The 27,555-nt window shown below is 52.9% G+C and overlaps 1 long non-coding RNA gene across 1 annotated transcript; it reads left to right on the forward strand.

Moving 5' to 3' along the window:
• Positions 1–803: 803 nt before the first annotated feature.
• LOC134729196 (uncharacterized) lies at positions 804–10,133 on the forward strand. Its single transcript, XR_010110088.1, has 3 exons — positions 804–1,278; positions 9,174–9,268; positions 9,763–10,133. It is a non-coding gene; the product is annotated as an uncharacterized LOC134729196 (long non-coding RNA).
• The last annotated feature ends 17,422 nt before the right edge of the window (positions 10,134–27,555 follow it).

The raw sequence follows: 27,555 nt of genomic DNA on the forward strand, positions 1-27,555 counted from the left end.
TTCTAGATTTTCTAGTTTATTTGCATAGAGGTGTTTGTAGTATTCTCTGATGGTAGTTTGTATTTCTGTGGGATCGGTGGTGATATCCCCTTTATCATTTTTTATTGCGTCCATTTGATTCCTCTCTCTTTTCTTCTTTATTAGTCTTGCTAGTGGTCTATCAATTTTGTTGATCTTTTCAAAAAACCAGCTCCTGGATTGATTGATTTTTTGAAGGGTTTTTTGTGTCTCTATCTCCTTCAGTTCTGCTCTGATCTTAGTTATTTCTTGCCTTCTGCTAGCTTTTGAATGTGTTTGCTCTTGCTTCTCTAGTTCTTTTAATTGTGTTGTTATGGTGTCAATTTTAGATCTTTCCTGCTTTCTCTTGTGGGCATTTAATGCTATACATTTCCCTCTACACACTGCTTTAAATGTGTCCCAGAGATTCTGGTATGTTGTGTCTTGGTTCCCATTGGTTTCAAAGAACATCTTTATTTCTGCCTTCATTTCGTTACGTACCCAGTAGTCATTCAGGAGCAGATTTTTCAGTTTCCATGTAGTTGAGCAGTTTTAAGTGAGTTTCTTAATCCTGAGTTCTAGTTTGATTGCACTGTGGTCTGAGAGACAGTTTGTTATAATTTCTGTTCTTTTACATTTGCTGAGGAATGCTTTACTTCCAACTATGTTGTCAATTTTTGAATTAGTGTGATGTGGTGCTGAGAAGAATGTATATTCTGTTGATTTGGGGTGGAGAGTTCTGTAGATGTCTATTAGGTCCACTTGGTGCAGAGCTGAGTTCAATATCCTGGTTAACTTTCTGTCTTGTTGATCTATCTAATGTTGACAGTAGGGTGTTAAAGTCTCCCGTTATTATTGTGTGGGAGTCTAAGTCTCTTTGTAGGTCTCTAAGGGCTTGCTTTATGAATTTGGGTGCTCCTGTATTGGGTGCATATATATTTAGGATAGTTAGCTCTTCTTGTTGAATTGGGGATTGCTGGGAGAACCACTAATCTCTTCAAAGCTGTCAGACAGGGATGTTTAAGTCTGCAGAAGTTTCTGCTGCCTTTTGTTCAGCTATGCCCTGCCCCCAGAGGTGGAGTCTACAGGCCTCTTTGAGCTGCGGTGGGCTCCACCCAGTTCGAGCTTCCCGGCAGCTTTGTTTACCTACTCAAGCCTCAGCAATGGCAGATACCATTGCTCAAGGCCACACAGCTGCGAGTGGAGCCCACTGCCCCTGCTCCTCCACTGCTCCACACTGCCCTGCAAGAAGGAGGATGCCAGTCTCGTTTCTTGGGGAAGGTGGGGACTTAAGACCCCAGGGCCGAGATGCTCCCCTGTTTGGGAGCATTTGCTTCAATCTGGGAATTCAATCATCTGGGAATTATTTAAAAGAGGTGTAGAGGCCTTGAAAAATCTCAGCTTGGGTTGATTGGGGGAGGGAGAGGGACAGTGTCCTGTGTTTTCCATTTTTTTTTTTGAACTTTTATTTTAGGTTCAAGGGTACATATGTAGATTTGTTATATAGATAAACTGTGTGTCATGGGAGGTTGCTGTAAAGACTGCTTTGTCACCCAGGTGATAAGCACAGTTCAGACAGGTAGTTTTTCTGCTCCTTTCCCTCCTCCCACTCTCCACTCTCAAGGAGGCCCCAGTGTGTGTTGTTCCCCTCTTGGTGTGTCCATGTGTTATAATTTAGCTCCCATTTACAAGTGAGAACATACATGTGGTATTTGGGTCTCCTGCATTACTCTGCTAAGGATAATGGGCTCCAGTTCCATCCACATTCCCACAAAGGACATGATCTCATTCTTTTTTATGGCTGCATAGTATTCCCTGGTGTATATGTAACACATTTTCTTTATCCAGTCTACTGTTGATGGCCATTTAGGTTGGTTCCATATCTTTGCTATTGTGAACAGTGCTGCAATTAACGTATGTGTTCATGTGTCTTTATGATAGAACAATTTATATTCTTTGGGGTATATACCCAGAAATGGGATTGCTGGGTTGAATGGTAGTTCTGTTCTTTGAGGAATCACCACACTGCTTTCCACAATGGCTGAGATAATTTATACTCCCATGAACAGTGTATAAGTGTTTCCTATTCTCCACAACCTCACCAGGGTTTTTTTTTTTTTTTTTTTTGTCTTTTAAATAATAGTCATTCTGCAGGCTGGGCGCAGTGGCTTACACCTGTAATCCCAGCACTTTGGGAGGCTGAGGTGGATCACGAGGCCAGGAGTTCAAGAGCAGGCTGGCCAACGTGGTGAAACCCCGTCTCTACTAAAAATACAAAAATTAGCCAAGTGTGGTGGTGGGCGCCTGTAATCCCAGCTACTTGGGAGGCTGAGGCAGGAGAATCCCTTGAAACTGGAAGGCAGAGGTTGCAGCAAGTGGAGATTGCGCTGCTGCACTCCAGTCCAGGCAAAAGAGCGAAACTCAGTCTCAAAAAAAAAAAAAAAAAAATAGGCATTTTGATTGGTGTGCAATGGTATCTCATTGTGGTTTTGATTTGCATTTCTCTAATGCTTAGTGATATTCGGCATTTTTTCATATGCTTTTTGGCCGCATGTATGTCTTCTTTTGAGAAGTGTCTGTTTATGTCTTTTGCCCACTTCTGAATGGGGTTGTTTTTTGCTTGTACATTTGTTTAAGTTCCTTATAGATGCTGGATATTAGATCTTTGTCAGATGCATAGTTTGCAAATATCTTCTCCTACTCTTAGGTTGTCTGTTTATTCTGTTGATTTGCTGTGCAGAAGCGCTTTAGTTTAATTAGATTCCATTTGTCAATTTTTGTTTTTGTTGCAATTGCTTTGGCATCTTTATCATGAAATCTTTCCAAGTTCTATGTCCAGAATGGTATTTACTAAGTTGTCTTCCAGGGTGTTTATAGTTTTAGATTTTCCCTTTAAGGCTTTACTTCATCTTGAGTTGATTTTTGTGCATGGTGTAAGGTAGGGGTCCAGTTTCAGTCTTCTGCATATGGCTAGCCAGCTATCCCAGCACCATTTATTGAAAGGAAGTCCTTTCCCCATTGCTTGTTTTTGTCAGCTTTGTTGAAGATCAGATGGTTGTAGGTGTTCAGCCTTATTTCTGGGCTCTCTATTCTGTTCCATTGTGTCCTGTATTTTCAGTGAGGGAGACAAGACCCTGAGCTTACACAGCCCCACTCCCTCCAGAGCTACACGCCAGGGACCCCTGCCCAGACCTGCCTGGAATGGCTGCTCCTGTGTTGGCCTCCAGCTCAGCCATGCATGGACACAGGAAGACCAATGGCCAGAGGCTGAAGGGCCATAGGAAGGATGCTGGGGCAGCATCAGCTCCGTGGAGGGGCCCATGGACCACTCTTACATTTAAATCCATCTGCCAGTCAGGAACAAGTTCACTTCCATAACACAACTTTATTGTGTTTACACAGTTAAACACAGCCCATGTGTTCACTGTAGACACAGAACTGCTGTGAAAGGACTGACCGTTTCTAGGCTTTTCCATGAAGATTAATATGCCACTTGTTTGTTCCCTGTGTCCGTCTGCTAGCATTGGCCAGTCAGCGGCGGGTTAAGGAGAACTCACCAGGGAGAAACTTAAATTGGAGAGAAAGAAATTCTAGAAAATTCTAGTAGACACTGTCTGGCTACTCACCCCGCTTCCACCACCTTTTCTGCTGTCTCAAGAACCCAGATATTTTTTGTCGTGGTCCCCCCAGTCCTCTCTCGGTGGAGGCCCCAGGAAGAGCCCTCAAAGGCGGAGCTCTCCAGACACCGTCATGAGCAAATGTGAGCCCAGGACGGCCGTGGCCACCCGGCAACACACCTTGTGGAGGGAAGTGTGCACCACTCAGGGGGACTGAGGGACCAGAGCAGGTGCCATGGGAGAAGCCCACCCTGCAGCCCCTGGCCTCCGCTTAAACCGGTTTGAGCTGGACTTCCTATTACCTGCAGCTGAAGCATTTTGACTGCTACAGTTCTACTCATCTTGTCTCTCTTACGCTGGTCAAACGCAAGTTAACATGGGTTCCAGCTGGATGCCGAGTTGAACTCTGCGTTTGCACTCCTGCTGCACCCGCCGTGGCACACTCAGCCAGGGGCCTGTGCTGCTTCTCTCTGCCAGGAAGGGGCATGGCTACATGTGGGATCCCCCTCAAGCAGACCGCAACGAGGACTTGGGTGCGTGAAGTGATCCGAGGAAGGGCAGGGCAGGGGTGGAGGTGGAGAGGGAGGCAGGGGAGGGAGACAGGTCCATGAATGAGGGGTTTCCACTGCGGGCAATGGGCTCAACCCACTGGGCCCTCAGGGAGACTGTGGGACACAGGCCTCCAATGTCCCCACTGGAGAGGGCGGAGGTGAGCATTTCTACAGACTCCCATCCCCATGGATGAAGGGGCCCTGGGGCACAGACTCCCCTGGCATAGCCGACCTGTGCTTGCAAGTGGGAGGGATATTCCCAAGGTGGCAGGGAAGAAAAGAATAATCGAGAAGCAGGCTAGTAGGTATCTCCTGTCCTGCAGGAGAGCTGGGTGGCTGGGGCTCTGGATGGGACATCACAGCCTCTGCTTAATCACGGAAGCCTCAATTTTCTTATCTGTGAAATGGGGCTAATGTTTGGGGTACATACCTGGCAGGGCCAATGTGACAAGAAGCAACAATAAATGTACTTCCTGGCATACAGCAGGGGCTCTGTAAGTGCTGATCCTGTCAGTGGCAGCTCCTTAAGGAAAGCAGCTGCTTCAGTTATGGTGCCAAATGCTGTGTGCCAGGCTCTGCTCTCCCTCTGCCACCTCTACCCCACCTCTTCCTCCTGAATCTATGAGTGGCCCGGGGCTCCAGGCAAATTAGGCTTTAGCACCCCGAGCTGGCCTGCTGGCCTAGAGGCCAGGCCACTGTCCTGAGGTGTCCCGACAAAGGCTGTGGGGGCCACATGAGGCAGCCAGGCCAGGCAGGTGCCCCTGCTTGGTGTCCGCAGCCTGGGCCCAGGTTGATCTGCAGGGTCACTGCCAGCTGCCGGTGCCCACAGACCGCGCCACTTGGCCCTCTGACCTGAGCAACCGCCTGCTGCCTTCCATGGGAGGCCTAGCCGCCTGACCTTTCCTTCCCAACGTCATTTTCCGTTCTGCTGTGTTATTGGCCAGGCCTGAAACGCTCCTCTGAGCTCCTCTGAGGGAGAGGGAAGGACCGTTCTGAGGCTTGTCGTTGTTTCAGGATCAGGTTGCCTCAGCCTCAAAATCTGACAGAAACCAGAACTTCCTCTGAGTCACCCACACCCATGACAGGGGCCTCGGGTGGAGGGTGAGGCTGGGGTGGGGGGCGGGGCTCTCTCAGCCCGTCTGGGCCTAGAAGGCCTCAGCGGTGCCCTCCCCCTGGCAGCCCAGCTCCAATTTTGCAGCTCTGGCCAAGCACCAAGCTGGCATGAGGGTCTGGACCTCAGCCTGAGCCCTGCCCAGCCTGAGCCAACTTAGAGGGCAAGGTGGGAAGGAGGTGGCCCCTCTCAGGCAGGAGAATGCAACCGCTCCTGCCACGGAGCCAGCGGAAGGAGGCTTTGGGGTTTGGGAGGAATGCTGCCAAAGGCCGCAGGAAGCCCCTTCACATCTTCCTGAAGGCGGATGAGGGAACCCCAGGACCCCAGCACTCACTTCCTAAGTCTCCAGCCCCATATCCAAGACGGGGCCGGGGCGTGAGGACCCCTGCACAGCTCACCACTCGGGCCCTCTCTAAACAGCCTCCTGTACATCTGTGTCCCCTGTGTCCTTTGAGGAGGAAGGAAGCCGCTCCCTGGAAGAAGTTGGCTCTGGCCTCAGACATGCATCTCCCGTCAACAAATGAAAGCCCCGCCACTCATCAGCTCCGCTGTGGGTTGGGAACCTGCAACCGCCTCTGGCTCTCCGTCTGTACAGCCGGGGGTCCTGGCCCCATCCCCGCCTCAGCCTAGCTGGCTGTGGATTCCATGCCAAGACACACTGCCCAGACACATCTCCAGCCGGCAGGAGGCTACAGTGCCACGTTCAGGCTCTGCCAGTGCTTCTAGGGCCTCTTGTCCCCTCCGAATGTCCTCAGGTGGAGAGACTGGGCCACTCCTCCTATGTGCTCCTTGTTCTTCCACCGCAGAGTGGCCAAAGGAGGGGCTCTGGCTCCCAGCCCCGGGCCCCAGGAGGAGGGCCTGTCTGTCCCTTTCCTGCCGCTCAGCCTTTCCCATAGTGCAGCCTTTGAGGACCTCAGCTGAATCCCACCTGCCTGCCCTCCACAGGCCACAGCCCTTCCTCACAGTCACCTGCATTAAGCACCTACTGTATACCCAGGGCTGTGTCCCATGAAAACAGAGCAGATGTAAGAGCCAGGTCTTTGGTCACGGCGCCAGCATCTGAAAAGCATTTGCAGTTTGAGAAACATTTGACCCTCATGGTCACTTCCAGGTGCGCAGAGTCCAGGAACTGTCCCGTTTTCCAGATGAGGAAATGGATGCTTTTGCGAGGTCACGTCACATGCACGGAGCACAGGTGTGCCCGAGGCCGCGCCCCGCAGCAGAGCTGGGATTAGAATCTAGCTGTTTCGGAGCCATCGTCTTTTCCGTGATGTTCTGAGGGGCCTCTCTGTTTCTTTTGAGGAGTTTCATGCTGATTATTGAGACAAGGTGGTTCAGGCAAGACCGCTCTCGAGCATGGACGCAGGCACGTAAAAGTTCACGCACAATCACACCACAGGCATTCCAGAGCACCTCAGACGGGAGGGGCCTGCGGGAGGGTAAAGTCAGAGGGCCTGGGCGGGCGGCAGATGCAGTGATGAGGAGAGAGCATCCCGGGGAGCTGCTCTGGGGATCGGCGTGGGAGGCTGGACGAAGCAGCGTGGACGGAGCACAGATGTGGTCACAGGCCACACCCTGCAGCAGGTCAGGCTGGGCTGGTGTTAGAGTCAAGAATGGGAGGCTTGGGACTGTGGTCTGTGCTGCAGGGTGATGGTATCACAGCAGGTTTTGACCTGGGAGGTGACTCCCTGAATGCATTCAGTCTGGAGTAGCCTGGGAAGTGGCGAAGGGAAAGGGTCTCCAATGAGAGTAACTGCTGTTGCCCAGCTGGCAGGTGAAGAGGGCCTGGAAATTGGATTTTAAAACTTAGAGTCAACCCGATGATTCATAACAAGTGGGGCACATCTGGCTTGTAATAATAATAACCCCTTCTGCACTGCAAAGGCCTCGATGCACCACGCACTGTTTTCTCCTCTTGTGCCCACGGGAAAGACGTTACCATCTTTCATGGCAGCTCATCACCTTCAGCAACCTCTGGAAGGACCCCACAAGCCCTTGCCTTGCACTGAGGGTGGCCCCACACCTGTCTGCCTAGGCTATTTGGGGGTCTCTGCACCCAGACCTCTCCCCGGATGGAGTTTGGCAGGTGGTCAGTTTTGCTGCGTGAATTGTAAGTGAAGAGTCTTTTAGCAACCACCTCCCCACTCTCTGCAGCCTCAGCCTCACTGTTCTGTGCCCCTCCCGTCTTTCCTGCCTTGTACTATTTGGACTCCTTTCTCTAATGAAAATCTGCTCCCTGGAAGAATCAGAGAGCAGCCACTTATTTTCCTTAGGGCCAACATCTTCACTTGGTCATCATTCTACTGTAAGCTGGTGAATATAGCACCTGACACAGAGTAGGTGCTCAGTAAACTAGAAGGAAAGGAAAATGTGTTTTGAACGACTGGGTGGACGCATGGGTAGACGCCTGGGTGGAGGCGTGGGTGGACGCGTGGGTGGACGCGTGGATGGGCGCGTGGGTGGACGCGTGGGTGGATGCGTGGGTGGGCGCGTGGGTGGGCGCGTGGGTGGATGCATGGATGTCCATGTGAAGAGGCTCTCTTATGCAGAAAAGCTACTGAAAATGGATCGGATTAGATAAAAGTGGGAAGAAGGCTCTATCAGATGCTTCGCCTCTCTTATTGCCTGGGCATTACTCTTCTGGCTCTCACTTTCTTGCAAGTGGCAAGAAATAAAGCTGATGAGTATGTGAGGGGATGGGCAACCCGACTAGAGTGCTTCCGGTCACAGGCAGTAACATGCATGCAGTGTGAGCAGAGGTGGTCCGGTTCAGGCTGAGACACGGTGCAGCAATCCAGGGGGACCCGGGAATGCTGCAGGACCACGCCTCAGCGTCACTTGCAGGGTCCCAGATCCCTCTGGATGGAATGGGAGTCAACACATCCCTGATCTAGCTGGTGACACCAGCCGTCCTTTACCTCCTGAGGCTCCACTTTATTCCTCTGACGAGGGACTATACTGATGCAAGATGGTTTCCAGGACCTCTTTGCCCCTTCGCTGACCCTTAGGCCTCATGGGTTAGAATGGCAAAGGTGCTGGGACCCCGGCTTCTCTCCAGAGCTGTAAGCCATCTCCAAAGGAAAGCTGCAAGGAACATCTGTCCATCTATCTATACGTATATATAGATATATAGTTAGGCTGCCCGTGGTGGTGCATGCCTGTAATCCCAGCACTTTGGGAGGCCGAGGTGGGCAGATCACCTGAGGTCAGGAGTTCGAGGCCAGCCTGGCCAACATGGCGAAACCCCCTCTGTACTAAAAGAAAAACACAAAAGTTGGCCGGGTGCAGCGGTGTGCACATCTATCTATATATATACATATATATATAGTTTGAAGTCTTTGGAGACCCTTGCTGTATGTGTGTATATACATGTGTGTATAGATATGGTCCACATATGTATACATCATATATGTACACATATATAAGTTATACGTATACTTTTTTTTTAATAAGAAAATGTGTGAGTCACTGGGGTCTGAGTCCTTGTTCAAAAGATCAAAAGCGGACATGTGGTCTGCATGCCCATGCTCACTGCAGCACTATTCGAAAGTTACGGAATCAACCTAATCATCCAACAATGGGTGAATGGATAAAGCATGGTGTATACACACAGTGGTATACTATTCAGCTGTAAAAAAGAAAGAAGTTCTGTCATTTGTGACAAGATAGATGGAATTGGAGGACATTATGCTGAGTGAAATAAGCCAGGCACAGAAAGACAAATACCGCAGGTTCTCACTTGTATGTGGGATGGAAAACAATCAAACTTAAAGAGGCAGAGAGCAGAATGGTGCCAGAGGCTGTGGGAGAGCTGGTGAGGGGAGTGAGGAGATGACAGTCAAAGGGCACAGGGTCTCAGTTAGGCAGGAGCAATATGTCTTTTGTTTTTGTTTTTAGGAAATGGGGTCTCGCTGTGTTGCGCGGGCTGGTCTCGATCTCCTGGGCTCAAAGGATCCTCCTGCGCTTGTCCTCCTGTAAGGCTGGGATTACAGGTGTGCACCATAAGTTTTCTTTTCTTTGAGATACATTGCACAGTGTGGTAAATATGTAAGTAATAATGTATTGTACATTCCAAAATCACCAGGAGAGTAAATTTCAAATGTCCTTACCACAACAAGTGATGAGTATGTGAGGGGATGGATATGTTAATTACTTGATTTAATTTTCTACGTTGTATTCATCAGTCATCACATCACTTTGTACCCATAAATACATACAACTGTAATTTATCAATTTAGAATTTTAAAAGTAAAATTTAAATGTAAAAAAGTGGACATCTCACATAGGAAGCTCTCAGGGGTGGCCCAGCCTGAGGATCTGGGCAGGCCTGGCCCTGAGCTCTGTGACATGTCATCTGCCTGGCATGTGGCTTTGGTGGGGACAGGAGGGGGAAGCAGCGGAGGAGGGGTCCTGCTTGAGTGTGGTCTGGTGCCTGAGAACTGGGCAGACCCATGGTGGGCCCCTGTGTGACTGCCTTCCTGGCCAGCCCCCAGGTGTTTGGGTGGCCAACGGACTACTCCTAGCCAGGGAGCACAGGTGACCTGTGACACTTCCCAGCAAGAGCTTCTGAATGCTGGTGTGAGAACGTCCACAGGGCTCCTTCCCTCTGAAATGGAAGCTGACAGTCTAAGATGGTGGCTTCCTGTCAACCCAGTCCTGGATAGATGACCACGATCAGTCTCCTGCCAACCACGACGGATGCTTACTGTGGGCAAGAAAGAAGCTTCTGTTGCTATCGGCCACAAAGACTTAGGGCTTGTGACCATTGCACCACCTAACCTATCCTGGCAGGGTCGAGGCCCAAATATTCCCAAAAATCCCAGAAAAATCACCTTATTTTTCTTCTTCCCATGTGCTGGCCCTCAGGTTCTTGGTGGCTGATCTGGGTTTCCTGGCCAAGCTTTTCAGCAACACTGCTGATGACCTGATGTGTTCCAGCACCTCCCCTGCTCCTCCCGCAGCCCCCCAGCCACTCACTCTGGGGGATCGCTGCAGGTGCAATGTTTCTTGATAGGAGGGAGGGTATGACTCCAAGCCAGGCTGAGGAATTGCAGTGAATGGGGGCCTCCAGGAAAGGCCTCCCCTGGAAGTGAGCCCCAGTTGGCATAAAAAGCTGTTTTCACCGGGTGCAGTGGCTCACACCTGTAATCCCAGCACTTTGGGAGGCTGAGGCGGGCGGATCACCTGAGGCCAGGAGTTCGAGACCAGCCTCAACATGGAGAAACCCTGTCTCTACTAAAGATACAAAAGTAGCCGGGTGTGGTGGTGCATGCCTGTAATCCCAGCTACTTGGGAGGCTGAGGCAGGAGAATTGCTTGAACCTGGGAGGCAGAGGTTGTGGTGAGCTGAGATGGTGCCATTGCACTCCCGCCTGGGCAGCAGGAGCGAAACTCCATTTCAAAAAATAAATACATAAATATAAACAAAAATTTTAAAAGATAAAAAGTTGTTTTCACACTTGCCTTATTTTCTGCTGAGAGCTGATGTTCTCCTCTGGATGTGAAGCAGCCAGGGAGAAATCTCTTTCCCGGGAACGCAGTGTTAAGCAGGGAGCTGAGAGGTGCATGCATAACCTTAGCAGGCTCGGCTCTGCCTCCTGGGCATCTGCAGCCCACGTGCATGCCTGGCACACCCAGCGTGGATGCACCCTAAGTGGCCCTGGGGCAGGGAGGACCACAAAACGCACAGCCTTCAGCTCCGGCAGTGGCAGGTTCAATGGGGAGGTGGTTTTTAAAAACCTCCTGCTTATCGATTTCTGCGTGGTGAGGGAAACTTCAGCCGGCCTTTCCGTGGAGAGAAGCTGAAAACCGACCCTGCTTTGTCCGCATCTATTTCCTGCCAGCTCTCAGCAGCATGACCAGCTACCTCTGCTGGTGGCGTGACCTTGGGTGTGTCACCTCACTGCCGGCTCTCAGTTGCTCCCTCATCCCTGTCATCACCAACATTTCCTGGAGCCCACCATGGGCCACACATGGACTCCACGTCTCACATGAAGTTGCTCTTTAAATGCCCACAGAACCACCCTGGGTAGGTACAACTCTCCTCCATTCCCATTTTTCCAGACGAGGCGATTGGCACACAAAGAGGTTAGGAAATGCAACGGAGGTCACCCAGGGGTGGCGTCGGATGAGAGAGAGCTCAGCCCAGTGCCCACCTCTGGGGACTGACCACCCAGACATGTATTGCCAAGACCCACTCCCCTTCTGATTGGAGTCACTTTTTCCTCCGTGTCCTGCCCGTGCCCACTTGCCCTGGCGTCTATGAACACATCGTTCCCTTCTCTTCCCCATGGGGACAGCACAAGGGATGCTGGTGGCTGGCTGTGCCCCCAGCCATGTGAAGACCTGATAGGCCGGCCTCCCTGCGGGGTTCAGGACCTGGCCTGCCGGTGGGCCTGTCACAAGAGAAGCCATGGCTGGTGAGGAGGGTCACTGGCCCGCCTGAGCGAGGCACGGGGACCAGCCTGAGGCAGCAGCGGAAGGCAGGGCTGGCCTTTGCTCCAGTGGTCATCCCTGCACCCCACACAGAACCTTGGTACCAACATGACCCCGCGTGGCAGCCCCCGGAGGTGTGGTGAGCAACCACCAGGGCCAGAACCCCAGCTGGTGCGGGGAGACAGGCTGCCGCCCCTCCAGAGGCCTGGATCAAGCAAAGGTGACATACCAGGGAGGAGTCAGGCCCCTAGGGGAGAGGTTGGGAGGGTCTCTGATCTAGAGAGCACAAGCAGGAGGAGCAGGCATGGGGCCTTGCCCAGCTCTCGGCGGTCCTTCTCTGTTGCCCATATGGGGTAATGTCGAGACCCAACCAAAGATTCCAGCAACATCAGTTTGACCTGGGTAAGGGGTTCTTCATTCCAGACACTCAGGGTCTCTTCCTTTGGAATGGAATGGGGATGTAGTGGGGAGGGTGCCCTGTCAGGGGGTGCTGCCCAGCACAGGGTAAAGATGTGCAGGTGTCTGGCCTGCATCTTCCATCAGCCCCCATAGCAGGAAGGAGACCCACAGCAGGGGATCCTGACGGGGAACACGCCCACACCCGTCCTTCAAGGCTGGCCCTGATGGCGAGCTCACAGCTCCTCCCAAGTCCTGTCTGGGCCCTGTCATGTCCATCCAGGTCCTCCAGTGAGCAGACCCCAAGCCAGGAGGAGAGGGGCAAGAGATCCGTTGGGGGAAGCACCTGTGGCAGATGGGGAGACAGCCTCGAGCCAGGATGCAGGTCTGAACCTGGGACGGGGAGAGAGGGAAGGGGGATTGGGTAGGAGGACGTGCGTACCCAGGGGAGCCCTGAGAAAGCCGTGCTGCTAGGCTGATGAGAAGCCCCAGAGAGAGGCCTGCATACAGGGCAGTTGGTGGGTCAGGAATGGCCTGGTTCTAGGGACTAGTGCCTGCACCGTATCCAGTCATTGGCTGGAGTGGCTGGGGAAGGAGCGGCCTCTGTGTGAGCAGTGACTCCTGTTGGGGCAGCAGTGGGCAGCCGAGCCTTTTTGGGGCAGCAGTGGGCAGCTGAGCCTTGCTCCAGCATGTTCTTTGAGGAGATCCCATAATTCCCATTGGTTTCTGGGGCCCCCTTTCCCCAAAGGTCCCCAGACCTCCTAGCCCCCACGCCCTCTGCCTGTGGACCCCTCACCCGAGCGGACTGCCATCCCCTCTGGTCCTGTCTGGCAGGCAGCTCCTGCTGCCGGGCCTGGGACCCACCTGCCAGGTGCTCCTTCTGCCCTCCAGCTGCCCAGAGAGGGGCACCCAGAAGCATGTGCAGCCTTGGTTCACAGGGAGTCCTGTGTGGGGCAGAAATGGCCCCCTGTGGGTGAGCTGGGACAGGAAAAGGCCGTGGAGATGAGGAAGGGACCCTGAAGACAGACCTGGCCTCGGCCACACTCATGCCTGGAGCTGGCTTGAGCCCTGTGGGGTGGGGTCAGATGGAGCCCAGATGCTGGCTGGAGGGTCCAGGTGAGCATGTGCCGGGCACAGGGGCAGCCTGGCCAGTTCTCAAGGGACCACGGGCAGCCGGACATAGCTGTCCCCGCCACAGCTGGGCCCAGCTTTTGAGAACAGTGACAGGAAACGGAGGCCTGGATGGGCAGGGCCCTCACTGGACCCAGGCCTACCTCCTGGGAAGGAGGCCTGCGTTTGAGAAATCCCCTCGGCCTGGGAGGGCGGAGAGACAACACCCTGCGTGGGTGTTCGGCCGTCGGCAGCACCACGCCCTCCCACCCCCAGAGCTATTTCTGCAGCTTCCCGGCTTGGTTCCTCTTGCCCCACCCCCACCTCTGTCCCGGGTGAGACCTGCTGGGAGCAGAGGCCCTGGAGCCACATTAGGGCAGGGCCTGGGGAAGGGGGACACCCCCTGTGGAACAGCATGGACAAGGGGCCATTGCCAAGTCACAGCCAGGTTTAACCCCTAGGATTCCAGTTAAAATGGAAAATTTGGACTCAATCTGCCTCTCCCCGCTGAGCAGAACCTGGGGGCGCTCCAGCCTGTGGGCTCTGGGGGTTTCTTGGTAACTTCTCCTACGGCAGGGACGCCACAGAGCTTCGAGGGCAGATGCCACGTGTGGCTGCTCCTGTTGGCTGGAGGGGACAGGAAGCTGTGACAGTGTCCTCTTTCTTCCCCTAGAGCAGAGCCGAGGACCAGGAGGTGCCACAACACCAAGGGGACAGGACCCGCAGAACGCTGTGGGGAGGAAGACATGACGTGACAGCCTCAAAGCACCCGGCAGAGCTCTTGCCTCCTTCCCTGTGATTGCCAGTGTCCAGATGGGCAGTCGGTCAGTCCTGGGACTGCCCGAGTGTTGCCTGCACTCGGCAGCCGTGACCCAGAGCTCAGCTGCGCAGCACGGGAAAAACAGGGGCTGTCGTGGAGGAATTTGTGTTCTCATCACACATTCAGAAATTAATTTTTTTTAAGAACTTATACTTTTGGGCTCTTATAAACAATCCATCTTCTAAAAGTCTGCCTGGGACAGGCTGGATAGCCTCATGGCCACCTATTTAAGTAAACTCCCCATCTCCATCATCACCCAGGCTCCTCTCTGCTCCTGCTTCCTTTTTTTCTCCGAGCTTGCATTGTCAGTAACACACTCCGGATTTGACTTATTTACCTTGTTGTCATCTCTTCCTACCCTGACTCCCAGTAGAACAGAAGCTCGAGGAGGCGTGATGTTGCCTGCTGTTTACTCTGTATCCTCAGAACTTGAACTGTGCCTGACATGCCATAGGCACTCGATAAATGTTTCTGGAATGAACAAAAAGGATGCTTTCTCCAGAACACGGTGACGCTTTCCCAGCAGGGCTGGAAGGGCGGACGCTGGCATCCCCATCGCTCCTAGAAGCCCCCCTGACAGGGTCTGCCCTGGGCTAGAATCCGGCGCACCTCCCTTTCGGGTCCTTACCACAACCTGGGACATCTTGAGACTGGACCCCTAGATTGGTGGCAGGACCTGCTCCGAGCTGCCCAGCGAGACCTGGGCAAGCCGCCCCCACCAGCCTGGGGCTCCCGACCTCCTCTGTGCTCGTCCCTGCGCCCTCACGCCTCACCTGGGAGCTGATGAGACATGCAAAAGCTCCAGCCCCACCCCGGACCTGCAGGGACCAGGGGATGCATTTGAACCAGGGATCCAGGTCAAACAAGTGCACATTGCAGTTTCCCATGCAATGCCCTGCCCACAAACGCCCCCTTCTCCCAAGCAAAGTGGAGGGTTTTGCTGAAGCCATCTTGATTCTTCCTCCCTGCAGCTACTAAAACAGGCAGCGCTGGCAGCTGAGGGGCACGGGCCTTAGCATTACCGCAGAAACTGTGAAGGGCAAACCTGGTAATTAGCCGGGGAGAGTGGGGAGGTGAGGCAGGCACAATGGGAAGGCGGGGAATGGCAGCTGTAATTGCAGGGTGTGCCAGCCCTGGGGACGCGCAGGGGGAGGGCATTAAGACGTGGAGGCAACCACCTATGTGTGAGCTCCTGTCGGGTGGGGGCCCACAGGGGCCGGCAAGGGAGGAGCGGGGTGACAGGATGCGAGGGAGATGTGAGTCCAGCCACCTCGAGCCTGAACGCAGCCTGCCCAGGTGTGCAGGTGGAGCCTCCCTCATTGTCCCCACCCTCGCTGGGTGACACCCAAGGGACGCTGCCCCAGGCTTCTTGGCCACTGGAGGGTGAGGCTTCCTGGAAGCTGTTTCCCTGTTTGCTGCATCCGAATTGGATCCAGAGAGTTCTAAGCCATCAGAGTGAATTTCACACTGAGGCTCCCTGGCACCCTGGGGCTTCATGGCAGGGTGTGGAGGCAGCTTGTAGGGCAAAGAGGAGGCCAACCTGGTGGGCTTCCTGCCCCTGGCCTGACCCCTCCATCCCACACACCCTGACTTCAGCCAGGCAGTGCTGCTTCTGTTTTATATTGAAATTTCTGAATGAGATTTCATTTCAGGAATGAGGTCTCGTTACTTTAAAAAAGAGAGCAAGAAAGGAACTTGATTCATCTGCTGTCTCATTTTATAGATGAGGAGGGAAGCAGCGTGCCCAGAGATACTTGGGTAAGAAGAGGCAAGTTCCGTTCTCCTTCTACTTCCTGGCTCCAGAGAAGGAAACGGCACATTTAGGGAGGACTCTGTCTCCTTGGGCAGATTCCCAGATTCCAGGGCATTTTTATTGTCCTAGAAAAATGATGCAGAAGCTGAGAATCAGGATACTTCGCTCCCTAGAAGACACACAGAGGTTTGAGAGGGAGCTGGGCTTGGCACCCAGGTTTGTGGGGAGCATTGGACCATTTGGAGTCCAGGGTGACATCACCCCACCCCTGCCAGCCCCTTCTGCTCTATCCTCAGCTCGGCTTTGTCCACTGCCAATCAGTTATTGCAGGGACAGGCGTCGTGCAGGGGGTGGAGCCCCCAGCAGCCCCTATGCTGCCCTCCTTGGCCCCAGAGTCCAGCAAGACTGGGCACAAAAGCATATTTGATTTCACCCATGGGAGGGCTTCAAAGGAAAGGAAACCAATTCGGGCCAGAAAGGGCTGAAACCTCCTGAGAGCTGCCTCTCCCTCCTGACCCCTGCCCCTGGGACCCCTACACCATCTCAAGCCCGTGAGATCTGATCCTCCCCTCATGTTCCATGATGAGACCCACTGCATCCCAGGCGCCTCCCCTGAACCCTCAGCCACCAGGCATGCTGACTTCTTTCACTCCCCCTCCCCGGCCAGGGCAGGTGCCCCCCGACCCTCCACAGAGGACCCAGTTCTGCCTGCAGAGAGATTCTCCTGTGCCAGCCCCACATTCGCTCTCCTGCACCTGTGGGAGGGCCTGACAGCCCCTCTGTGGGGTGTGGACCTGGGTGGGAGGAGCCCCTGATGCTAATCTGAGTGTGACCTCAAGGTGACGGAACTTTTCTGGTTCTCCCTTTTCTCACACGTAAAACCAGAAGACGGTGCTGGAAGAAAGGTCTCTTGGTGACCCCCAGCCTGACCTCTGTGACCCCTGCTGTCCAGGGGTCCATCAGCATTTCTCAGCGACCGGACATTGCTGCACTGGATGCTGGGGAGTGGGGTGGGGCGCCGTGCCTAGTGACCCATGGGCCAGGGCCACGTCCCACGGCCACCTCTGTAGACGTTGCCAAGTCATATGCCAAGTGGGGACACGGCCCTGGGGTCGGCTCAGCATCCCTCCTCCCCTCTATCCAGCACCCTTGCCTCTGGGGACTGCCTTCTGCCCCCCATGTACTTCTGGGGGGTCTGCCAGGCCCAGCTGCCCCCGGCCTCATGCAGCGTGGGCGCATATGAAGAGAGCCCTTCCCTCCCTGGCACTAGGCTGAGAGGGTTGGCTCTGGAAGTCAAATGGAGTGTCCCTTACTCCTGGGAAAGCTTGTCCAACACCGGAGAGTAAGGTCCACAGGCAAGCAGGGGTGGCGCTAAGTGAGAGACAGAGCAGAGCCCCTCCACGATGGCGCGTCCCTGGGCCCCTGTAGCCTGCACTGGCTCTTGGCAGGGGCACTCTGGCCCTCCTTGCTGTCCGTGACCCAGCTCTCCCTGCCTGACCTCTCCCTGTATCCCTCCTCTCTGTGTCTGCCCAGGATGACTGACTGCCTGGTAGGGAGAGCAGCAGCTGTTGGCTTTTCCCATGTTCCCTACCTGGAGCATTCAGCACCACACCAGGGATCAGGCTGCAGTGTAACCCGGGCATCAGGCAGCCAGGGCAAGAACCGAGGCTGGGGGAGAGGAGTCTGTCTGGGGTGCAGAGCTGGTGAGGAAAGCGGCTCCAACCCTATCTGGGGAGGCTGCCTGCTCCAGCCTGGGAGGATTGGGGCCCAGCACACTGGGGGTCTCAGCCCTCCAGGGACCCAGGACCCAGGACCCAGGGAGGGAGATGAGGTCAGCGCTGAGCAAAGGCCCGTAACACGAGGCAGGAGGATGTCAGCACTCGAGAGACCTGACAGCCACTGGTGACTCAGGGGGAGTGGCTGGGCTGCCTGCAGGTTCCCCTGGGCACTCTCGCCCCTGTGGACCCCCTTCTGATCCCTGGTTCCTGGGCTATGCTGTGCTCCTGCGGGCCCCTCGGCAGGGCTTCCCTATTCCCTCCGGCTTTCTGTTTCCATGCAGAAAGTTCCCGAAGCCTGGACCAGGAGGGCTCAGCGCCAGGCTGAAGGAAACAAGGCAAGGGCCACACCAGCCTGTCCGCCCTTCCCGGGTTTTAAAGTCTCGTGCCTGGAGAAACATCAACCTTTGACTTTAGCCACGTGCGATTGCTTTTACTGCCGGAATAATTAGCAGCATCCAACCCTGAAACCTGGACACTTTTTCCTGAATCATCCTGGGCCTCAGGACAGCTGGAAGGGCCGAGTGGCTCACACAGCCTTTCATGCCGCCCTCCTGCTGGTCCACATGGGGACTGGAGTCACACTGGCCAAGTGGGCTGGATGACAATATTTTATTTTAAGACCCAGATTTCCAGCCAGCTACCCCAGCTGTGTTATGACCCTCTCTGTTCACACAGGTTGAAAGGAAGATGGCAGGCAGCATCCTGTTTTGGGGGTGGGGAGAGGGCAGCGGCACCACCCTTTCCCTGGACTCCCCTATTCCCTGACACCAGGATGAAAGCAGACCCCTCATTATCCCCCGGCCAGGGCAGCCCAAGACCCAGCGTCACCGGGCCCAGGCGGTGGGTCCTCCGGCCGGGACGGGGGTCGGGGGAGGCTCCTGTCTCCCAATACCCCCACTGGCTTCCGAGAAGGTGCAAATAACGAGCGAAAGGAGGGAAGGGGGGAGGCACCCAAAATAAAGGCCTCTGAGGATGAAAGCCCGAACCCAGTCTTTCCACGGAAAAAAAGACTTCCATTTGTTCTTGGGTAGAGTTTAAAGAAGAACAGAGTATTGTCATCACGAAACGGTTTCATTTCAAGCCTTGACTTTGGGGGGTTTGTTCTGGTTTTGTACTTTCTCTCCTCCCTGTGGCTGCTGCACATGAAAGGCTGGGGTCAGGCCCGGCACGGGGGTGGGAAGCAGGGGCTGTGCGTTTGGCTTTCATTTCCCCGAGAACAGCAGGAAGCTCATTCCACCTGGAGATGTCTGGCTGTCTCCTTCCGGCCAGTCCCAGACTTTGCTGAGAATAATTCCTTCTTGAAAAAAAACATAACAATTCCCATTAAATGTTTCAAATTGCCCACACCAAACTCAAAGCTCAGAGTGAGGGCTTTGAAGGCTTTTCACGGAACAAAAATAAAACCTTCGCAGCCTTGGAGAGATGTGGCTGAAATAACTCCCGGGTATGTGAAATGAGCCTGAGGTATGTGAGTGGCCGAACAGCAGCCCTGGTACCCGAGGAGGGAAAGGTTTGATGAACAAACGGAAGAAATGAGGATCGTGGCTGGAAGAGGCGCTGCTCCCAGGGATTTCACAGATTTTTGTGATTTGATCCAACGTTGGGTGATTAGCTCCACTAATGAGGGAAACAGATAATCCCAAACAATGACTAATCCGTCCAGTGACCTATCCCCCTCCCGCCTTCCATCAAGATGGCTGGGGAGAAGGGGACCAGCCCAGGCAGAAACCCTCGCCGAGGTCTTTGAGGTCATTCTGAGCTCAGTCTAAACGCAGCCATACTCAGATTCAATTAACGCACTTAGTAAACATTTATTGAGCACCTACTATATGCCAGACATTGTTCTAAGTGCTGGAGACACAGCAGTCAACAGAATGACAAAGATCCCTGGACATCTCGGCTGCGTGGTCCTACAAACCCAGAAGGAGCATGTGACGGTTCTCCGGGGCCACCTTCTCCAGCTGGACCAAGCACATAAATCATCTGGGGCCTTGTGAGGAGCAGCCTCTGATCAGGGTCTGAGGAGGGGCCTGGGGCTCTGCATTTCTGACAAACTCCTGGGCGGTGTCATGGCTGCTGGCCCAGCTGCCTGAGTTCCATCCCAGCTCCGTCACCCACTATGTCGGCGTGGGCAAGCTGTTTAAATGCATTCGCCTCCATTTTCTCATCTACAAAATAGAGCTTCAAATAGAGCCCACCTCACAGAAATGTAGTAGGGATATACATTTTCTTAATTTTTTTTTTTTTTTTTGCCTAAGCCCCCTTGCACTGGGTTTTCCATCCCTCACAGGGTCTGTGGATGCATCTCTGTATCTTGCTCTTGCTCTGAATTTCCCCGTCTTTCCTGCCAAGCCACCACATACCCCTGATTCAAAAGGCTCCTTTCAGACCTGAGAGGGTGGAAGGTGCACAGCTTTCTCCTCAAACGCTGCCACTTGGGGTGGCTGAGCATGGAGACAGGAGTGAAGGGCTTCTCCATAGAGCTGCGGCTGGAGAATCTCATCCTGCACAGCCTTTTAGCAGCGGGGGGACTGAGCGGACTGCAGTCCCCGTATCACCCGGGGACCACGGAGATCATCCGGAAAGATGGACTAGCCAAGAGTTACTCAGCACTCTGCATCTGCGGTCAGACTCCCCAGGTGCGACTCTTGGCTCCTCTGCTCAAGACCTGGGTGACCTTAGGCAAGGGACTTAACCTCCCCACTCCTCTTCCTGTCCAGTAAGGTGGACAGGTCAAGGTGGTCCCGACTTCTAGACTTGGTTGTTCCTCCATTTCTCTGCTTTCTTGTGGTCCAATTTGGAAGCAGGCCCACAACGAACATGGTGGGGAGGCATCTGTTCCAGGCAGGTGGCATTTTACCTTGGGGCTTCACACTCCCCAGTGGGTGAGTTAGTGGTTTAGACGCCACTAGTGATGGTCACACTGATAGGTCATGGAGACTGACGCCAACCTGGGTTCCAGCAAGGGGTTCGAATGTCTTAATGACATTCCAAAGCTCTTCCAAAGCTGAAAGACTGAAAATGAACCTGACACTGTGAGACCCACAGGGCAGGGCAGGGAACATGCCCAGTGAAGCCCGAACCCCTTCATCTGGGTGGTGACCAGCCTGAGCACTTGAGTGTGAGTCAGGCTCAGGCAGCCGCGGTGGCAACTCACAGCCTTCGGCAACCCCTGCCACCCACCACACCTTCCTGGTGTAAGCAGGAGGCCTTGGTCTCAGGGAGAATCTCATCTACCACCTGCTGGGTAGATAACTATAAAGCGACTAGGCAATTTGCTTAAGCCCGCTGGGTCTCAGGTGTTTCATGTATAACATGAGAACATTGGAATCATGGTTTCTAAGGATGCTTGGCTTCATGCCAGGTGGGACGACAGCGACTCCAGCAGAACAAGGGTCTGCAATGTCACTGTAGCGGGGTGGGGGGGCTCACCCAGTACATCCCCACCCGGAATCTGTGTGGAGGCTTCCTCCTCTACAGCAACGCCATGCAATATATGGGACATACTTTACAAACAATCATTGTTTATCTGATATTCGGTTTTAACTGAGTGTCTTCCACTTTATCTGTCAACCCTACCCCCTGACTCCATGCTCCACTTTGCTCTCCCACCCAAAGCCTCCCAGCCTCCCTGAAGTCTGGCTCACCTTGCGGCCTGCCCCAGCTCCGATGCCCCTCCTCAGCTGGGGGAAGAGGATGTTCCGTCTCCTGTCTATACTAAGTACAAACTACGTTTACCTCCAGCTTCTTTTTTGATTTGCAAAAGGCTATCTTGGATTTTGTTGTTGTTAAGCACAGTGCCTGTTTTTTGCTTTTTTTTCATTCCCACAATCACTTTCCTTCTCCTGAAAGCAATGTGGGTGTGAGGACTTTGGGAAAGGAAGAGCTCAAGGATGGATCCTTCGAGACGCTGTCTCTAAGCGCAGGGAGCCGAGGAGGCTGCCACTACTGGGGCAGAGGGTGGGGAACGGAATCCCTCTGGGAACTCAAGGGTGTGGACTAGGTTTAACTGTTCTAAGGGCGTCTTGTTTGGAGCCCAGCTGTATGCATTGATGAGGCCCATTTAAATATTTTAAATAATTAGTAAATTCCTTTTTGCAATAGGAAATGCTTGTATTTTTTTTTTTTTAACTCAAATGGCACAAAATGGCATTGAGTGAAGCCTCATTCTTTCCCATCCCCAAGCTTTTTCTCTACTCCCTGAAGACCAACTTGACGACAGAGGCAAATTGTGCACTCTGGGACATATTCGTCCCTTTTGGTTGGGTGTGTTTTGGGCACAGGCAGTAGCTGTGCAGTGTGCACGGTTCGGCATCCTGCTTCCCCCTCACTCTCCTATGCTGGAGAGCATTGTAAACCCACCCCATCTGCAGTTGCCTTTAGGTGGGTCACCACAGGCAGTGGGGGATGTAGTCTCAGCACCTGTGCTGGGGCTCAGAGAAAGGACCTGGCACCAGACATCCATGAAACACTTGGATAGCCCCTGGGAATGCCACCCTCCTCCCGGAACAGTTGGTCAAGATTGCTGATTAATGTTTACCAGAACAATTTAAAACTCAACTTTGCATTCAAAAGAGAGCCCAACGCTATACCAGAGGCACAGCTTTGTGATCGCATCTGAGCTTTGTTGACGTGCTTAGAGCTGTTTGTACACACTTTTAATTGGTATATATACACTGACTTTTGTTTTGCTCCCTTTAATGCCACTGCTCATAAACACTTCCCTGTACTAACATAAGATCATATCTTTTTGATTTGCAATGGAAAAACTGTGTCACTATTTTTTCCACCACTCAAGCATCTATGGACTTGATCTTTTTGCCAGAGTTCTCTGGCTGGCGTTTGAATACAAAAAAGAATGTGAACTATGTCATCTGAAAACTGCTGATTAACTCTTAAAATTTCTCAGCTCTCATTTGCTCCACATGTAAAGATTAAAAGCAATAATAGTCATGTGATTGCCTTCTTCTGCTTCAGAACACTCCACCCCACCCCATCTTCTCCACACATGCCATTCCCTGCAGGCTTCTGGCAGTGGAAAGGATTAGTCAACTATGTCAAAGGCCAGGAGCCAAACATCACGCCCCGCGCTAGCCAGGAAAACCCTCTCCTCCCAAGCCGTGCCCTCTCCCTGCCAGCCCCAACACCCCAGGCACCTGGTACAAAATCATTGAGCCGAGAGTGGGTGCTTCGGTGGCTAACTCTCCCCTTCACAGCATTCACGGAAATACTCATGGGACCACGCTGGAAAAGAGCATACGGGGTTTCCCCTTGAAGGGTGATGAGGCTGAGTCTCCTTAAAGACAGGATTGCCATTGCAAATGTTATGGCAAAGATGAATTTTGAGCTCGGTGCAGACATAGGTAACCAGAGACGTGATATCACCACATGTACTGGTGTTGGAGAGCAGTCACCCAATCAGAAAACATGACAATGGATGGGCTGGTGCTGGACCCTGGAGCCCACTTCAGGGTGGGGTGAGGCTGTTAATCTTCGAGATGCTGGGTCCCCTGGGGGCCCTGGAGAAAGGCTAGGTCAGCCAACCATGGGGACACAGCAGTGGGTACTGGGCCATAGTCTGGAAGGATGGCAGGGTCCTCATAACCAGCGCAGCCATCACTGGGAGTACTGGCTAAACACTAGCCCCTGGAGTGAGGGAAGTGCGGGGCTCCCATGGGTGGCTCCACCTTCTTTCCATGCACCTGCCCTGAGGCTGCCCTCAGCAATCCTTATATCCTGCAGAGAGACCTAATTCCACAACAGGTTAGTAAAAAAGGGGTAGAGTACTGTTTGGGGAGCCAGGAGAGACGTGGTCCAGCACAGGGCAGGAGCATAGCAATTCCTCAGGAGCTGTGCCCGTTTTTTTCTGTTTGTTTGTTTTGTTTTGTCTTTTCCTGAAACGGAGTCTCGCTATGTTGCCCAGGCTGGAGTGCAGTGGTGCGATCTCAGCTCACTGCAATCTCCACCTCCTGGGTTCAAGTGATTCTCCTGCCTCAGCCTCCTGAGTAGCTGGGATTACAGGCACCCGCCACCATGCCTGGCTAATTTTTATTTTTTGTATTTTTAATAGAGATGGGGTTTTGCCATGTTGGTCAAGCTGGTCTCGAGCTACTGACCTCAGGTGATCCACCCGGCTCAGTCTCCCAAAGTGCTGGGATTGCAGATGTGAGCCACTGCGCCCAGCCAGGAGCCGTGCCCGCTCTTTCCCAAACAGCTGCCCAGCCTACCCCTCCTCTCCTCCACGCGGCCTCTCAAGACCTTGCTGGAGGTCCTGGGCAGCTCAGCTCTGACACACATGACTGTTTCAGTCATGGTTCATACTGGGCAGTCTGAATGTGAAATTAGGGTGATTGACAATCACGCCAGGTGCCACCCTAGCAAACCACGAACTTCTGTCTCCCTCGCTCTGACTTATAAACCCTCCTTGGCACAAGAAAAGCCAGTGGTTTGCTAAATAGAGAGCCATTATTCCCTCCAAGCATTCTCCTTGGAGACAAGAACAAGTTTCTCCCCATGGGTCAATTCAGCTGCAGAGAAAACACTTTCTAGTCTTCCGTGTATATAGTCAGAAGGAAGAAAGGAAATAGGCACATAAATAAATGCACATTTTGTGGGCAGTCTTTTTGTGCCAGGAAATAACATGTTCAATGTTATTTAACTTAAGCCACACAGGTCTGTAAGAAAGGTGGGGTTTCCCCCTGCCGGTTTTTTTTTTTGTTCTTTTTTTTTTTTTTTTTGAGACAGAGTCTCACTCTGTCATCCAGGCTGGAGTACAGTGGCTCTGTCTTGGCTCACTGCAACCTCCACTTCCCAGGTTCAAGTGATTATCCTGCCTCAGCCTCCCAAGTAGCTGGGATTACAGGCACCTGCCACCACGCCTGGCTAATTTTTGTATTTTTAGTAGAGACACGGTTTCACCATGTTGGCCAGGCTGGTCTCGAACTGCTGACCTCAGGTGATCCACCTGCCTCGACCTCCCCAAGTGCTGGGATTACAAGCATGAGCTACCATGCCCAGCGGTTTTCCCCGTTTTACAGATGAGGAAATTGAGACTCAGAGAGGTTCTCAACTGGTGGGTGGTAGGGTCAGAATTTTAACCAGCCAGTCAGCTTGTCTGACATTATGTTCCAAACTTTTCAGAGAACAAATCACCCATATCTCTAAAAGGCAAGACACAAGGTATACTCAGAAGGCCATTTACCCTTCAAATGAGGACTCAACTTGAGGCTGGAGACATATGGCCCCTTCCTTCACAGCATTTTTCTGTTTTACTTTGGACCTTTTTGACATTTTTCATCAGTGGGCTGCTGCTGTCTGGTTTTGATAGGCACATTTTTATTTACATGCAAATTCTCAGCAAGCAGCTCACATGTAAATACTATACTAATTATTAAACTTGTATGGCTTATCAGAATGCTGCATCCTAATTGGCTGCAAGATTGTCGATAACCCACAGTAGCCTGATTTGGAGCCTTACCAATTTTCACATCTGCATAATAAAAGGGAACAGGAGGTTGAGAGTGTATACCTATTTTATATGTGTTTCTTCAAGGTCAAACAATCTTTTATTTCCTTCCCAATCTACATATTCATAAAGCCCTTTGTGCAATTAATGAGACGGAAGATTAAATGGTTGCAGATTAAGAACAAACCCTACTGTTCTAATTAGAGTAAAAGTTACTTTGTCAATCAGATTAGAATTCCAGATTCAAACTAGCAAACACCGAGGCATAATAACACCAGCACACACCGTCGCCCTGACTGAACTGGTAGCTGACACACAGCTAGTGCAGCCGGGCAGGAAAGCCATGAGCTCTGGGGATTCTTTTTGTCTTTGCAAAGACCCTTCTAAGTGCTACCAATGGTGGAAAAATTGAGAGTAGGGGATGGAATCTCATCACATCACAACAAGGCAACATTGTTTGGCCCCATTGGGGTTACAAGAAAATAAGAGTCTACCCACAGCAATTGGTTTGTGATTTTCCCTGGAGTCCTCTTTGGGGAACGGTAAGGAGTTTTGGTAAACAATGAGTACTTATGGATGAGGTCTTAGGGCACTGGGGCTGGGTACAGAGATTGAAGATTCGGTCCCTTCTGTAAGGGAGCTTGCAGTTTCCTTTGGGACATCAGGACCTGTACATCTGGAGATGATTTTGAACGAGGTCTTCACTTGGGCTCCACAGACGCCCGGAGCAGTGTTTCTGGTTGTTGCTCTTGTTTTGTGTTGTTTTGTTTTGTTTTGAGATGGCGTCTTGCTCCGTCATGCAGGCTGGAGTGCGGTGGCACCATCTCGGCTCACTGCAACCTCTGCCTCTTGGGTTCAAGTGATTCTCCTGCCTCAGCTTCCCAAGTAGCTGGGATTACAGGAGCGCACCATCAAGCCTGGCTATTTTTTTTTTTTTTTGTATTTTTTACCAGAGATGGGTTTTTGCCATGTTGGCCAGGCTGGTCTTGAACCTCAGGTGATCCCCCCACCTCGGCCTCCCAAAGTGCCAGGATTACAGGTGTGAGCCGCGGCGCCTGGCCACGGACCAGTGTTTCTTGAAGTGCAGGTCTAGAACAAGCATCTAAACAACTTCAGGCACTGGCCAAAATGCAGATTCCCTGTCACCCCAGACCAGCTGGTGAAGCTTGAACATCTGTATTTTTGACAAGCCCCTGATGATTCTGATGCACTTTGAAGTTTAGAAACCACTGGCTTGAAGAGTCCCTGAATGGACTTCAGCGAATCCACAGACCCCCTGACATTGCAGACATTTTATATTTTATGTACATTTTTCTAGAAAGAGGTCCATAGCTTCCATCGGGTTCTCAAAAAGTGTCCATGCTCCAGAAAAAGGTTAATATCCCTAGAATAGCAGAAAGAGATTAGGAGAGGGGAATCCAGCAAACCAGCAGACACTGGCCACATATGACCCAGGACAAATCATGGAACCTGAAGTTTAGAGATATCCCCAGTGCAGTGAGGTGTTGGCGATTCTTTCCTTCAACCCCAGTGGTGCAGGCAACAGCACTACAGGAGCTCAGAGGAAAGAGCCAGGGTGAAGTGATGGCCTGGACGAGAGCTCTTCCCAGCAGAGGAGGGTTCCTCTGGTCCACAGAGGAAGGGCAGTCCAGCTTGCTCACGCGGGGTTTGCATAGCCAAGGCACCAGCCAGGCGGGGACACGCACACAGGGAGCACTGGGAGTGTGAGTCTCCTCCTCTCTCTTTGCCCTGTCTCTCCTTTGCCTCCATATTCTCAGGAAACTTGGAGCTTGGTCCCATTTGCACCTGAAGCAGATGGTGCACCTTCTCCGTCTTGAGTGCCGCCCTTACCCCGGGGGGGCAGGAGTCCTCTCCAGACTTTCTGCAGGATCGCTAATGAGATCAAGTCTGCCTGTCGCAGGAGGGGCGATTATCCTGCGGCAATGGGTTATTACCTTTTACAAGTGGCGCTCGGCCTTCCCCGCTGCCTGCGCGCCTGGGGCGCACACACCTGGCCGGGGACAGGGCAGCTGCTGAGAGCCACTCAGCAGCTGGCAGCTCATTAGCAGACGCAGCCTCGCCAGCGGGCAGAGCCAAGTGGGGGACAGCACTCGGGCCTGTCTGGGCCTCAGGACCAGATCGCAGGAGGAGAGTTGCAACCCCAACCACCCTGCCCCCAGCCCAGCTCTGCCCTGGTATTGGGGCCGGGGATTCCCTACCATGCAGGGGTCCGGGCGTCTTAGAGAGGCAGGGTCCTCATTTTTTGTGGAAGGCTCTGAGGCCCTTGCCCTGCCTGGCCCTAAATGAAAACCCTTCCTCTGGGCCCGCGGGACAGTGAAGGGAGGCATCAAGTCTCCAAGCAGGTTTACCCTCCACTCTGACCTGCGGCTCCTCGTCCCTGAAGCTCGGGAGAAGCCTCTAAATTGCAATCCATCTCCCCCAGAGATGGATTTTCCTGCCCCTCCCTGTACATCCCATTGCTCTGGGGTCAAGCTGGCATGCTTGCAGAGACAGAGGAAGGGG

Source organism: Pan paniscus, chromosome 16 (assembly GCF_029289425.2).
Source record: "Pan paniscus chromosome 16, NHGRI_mPanPan1-v2.0_pri, whole genome shotgun sequence".
Classification (NCBI taxonomy): Eukaryota; Metazoa; Chordata; class Mammalia; order Primates; family Hominidae; genus Pan; species Pan paniscus.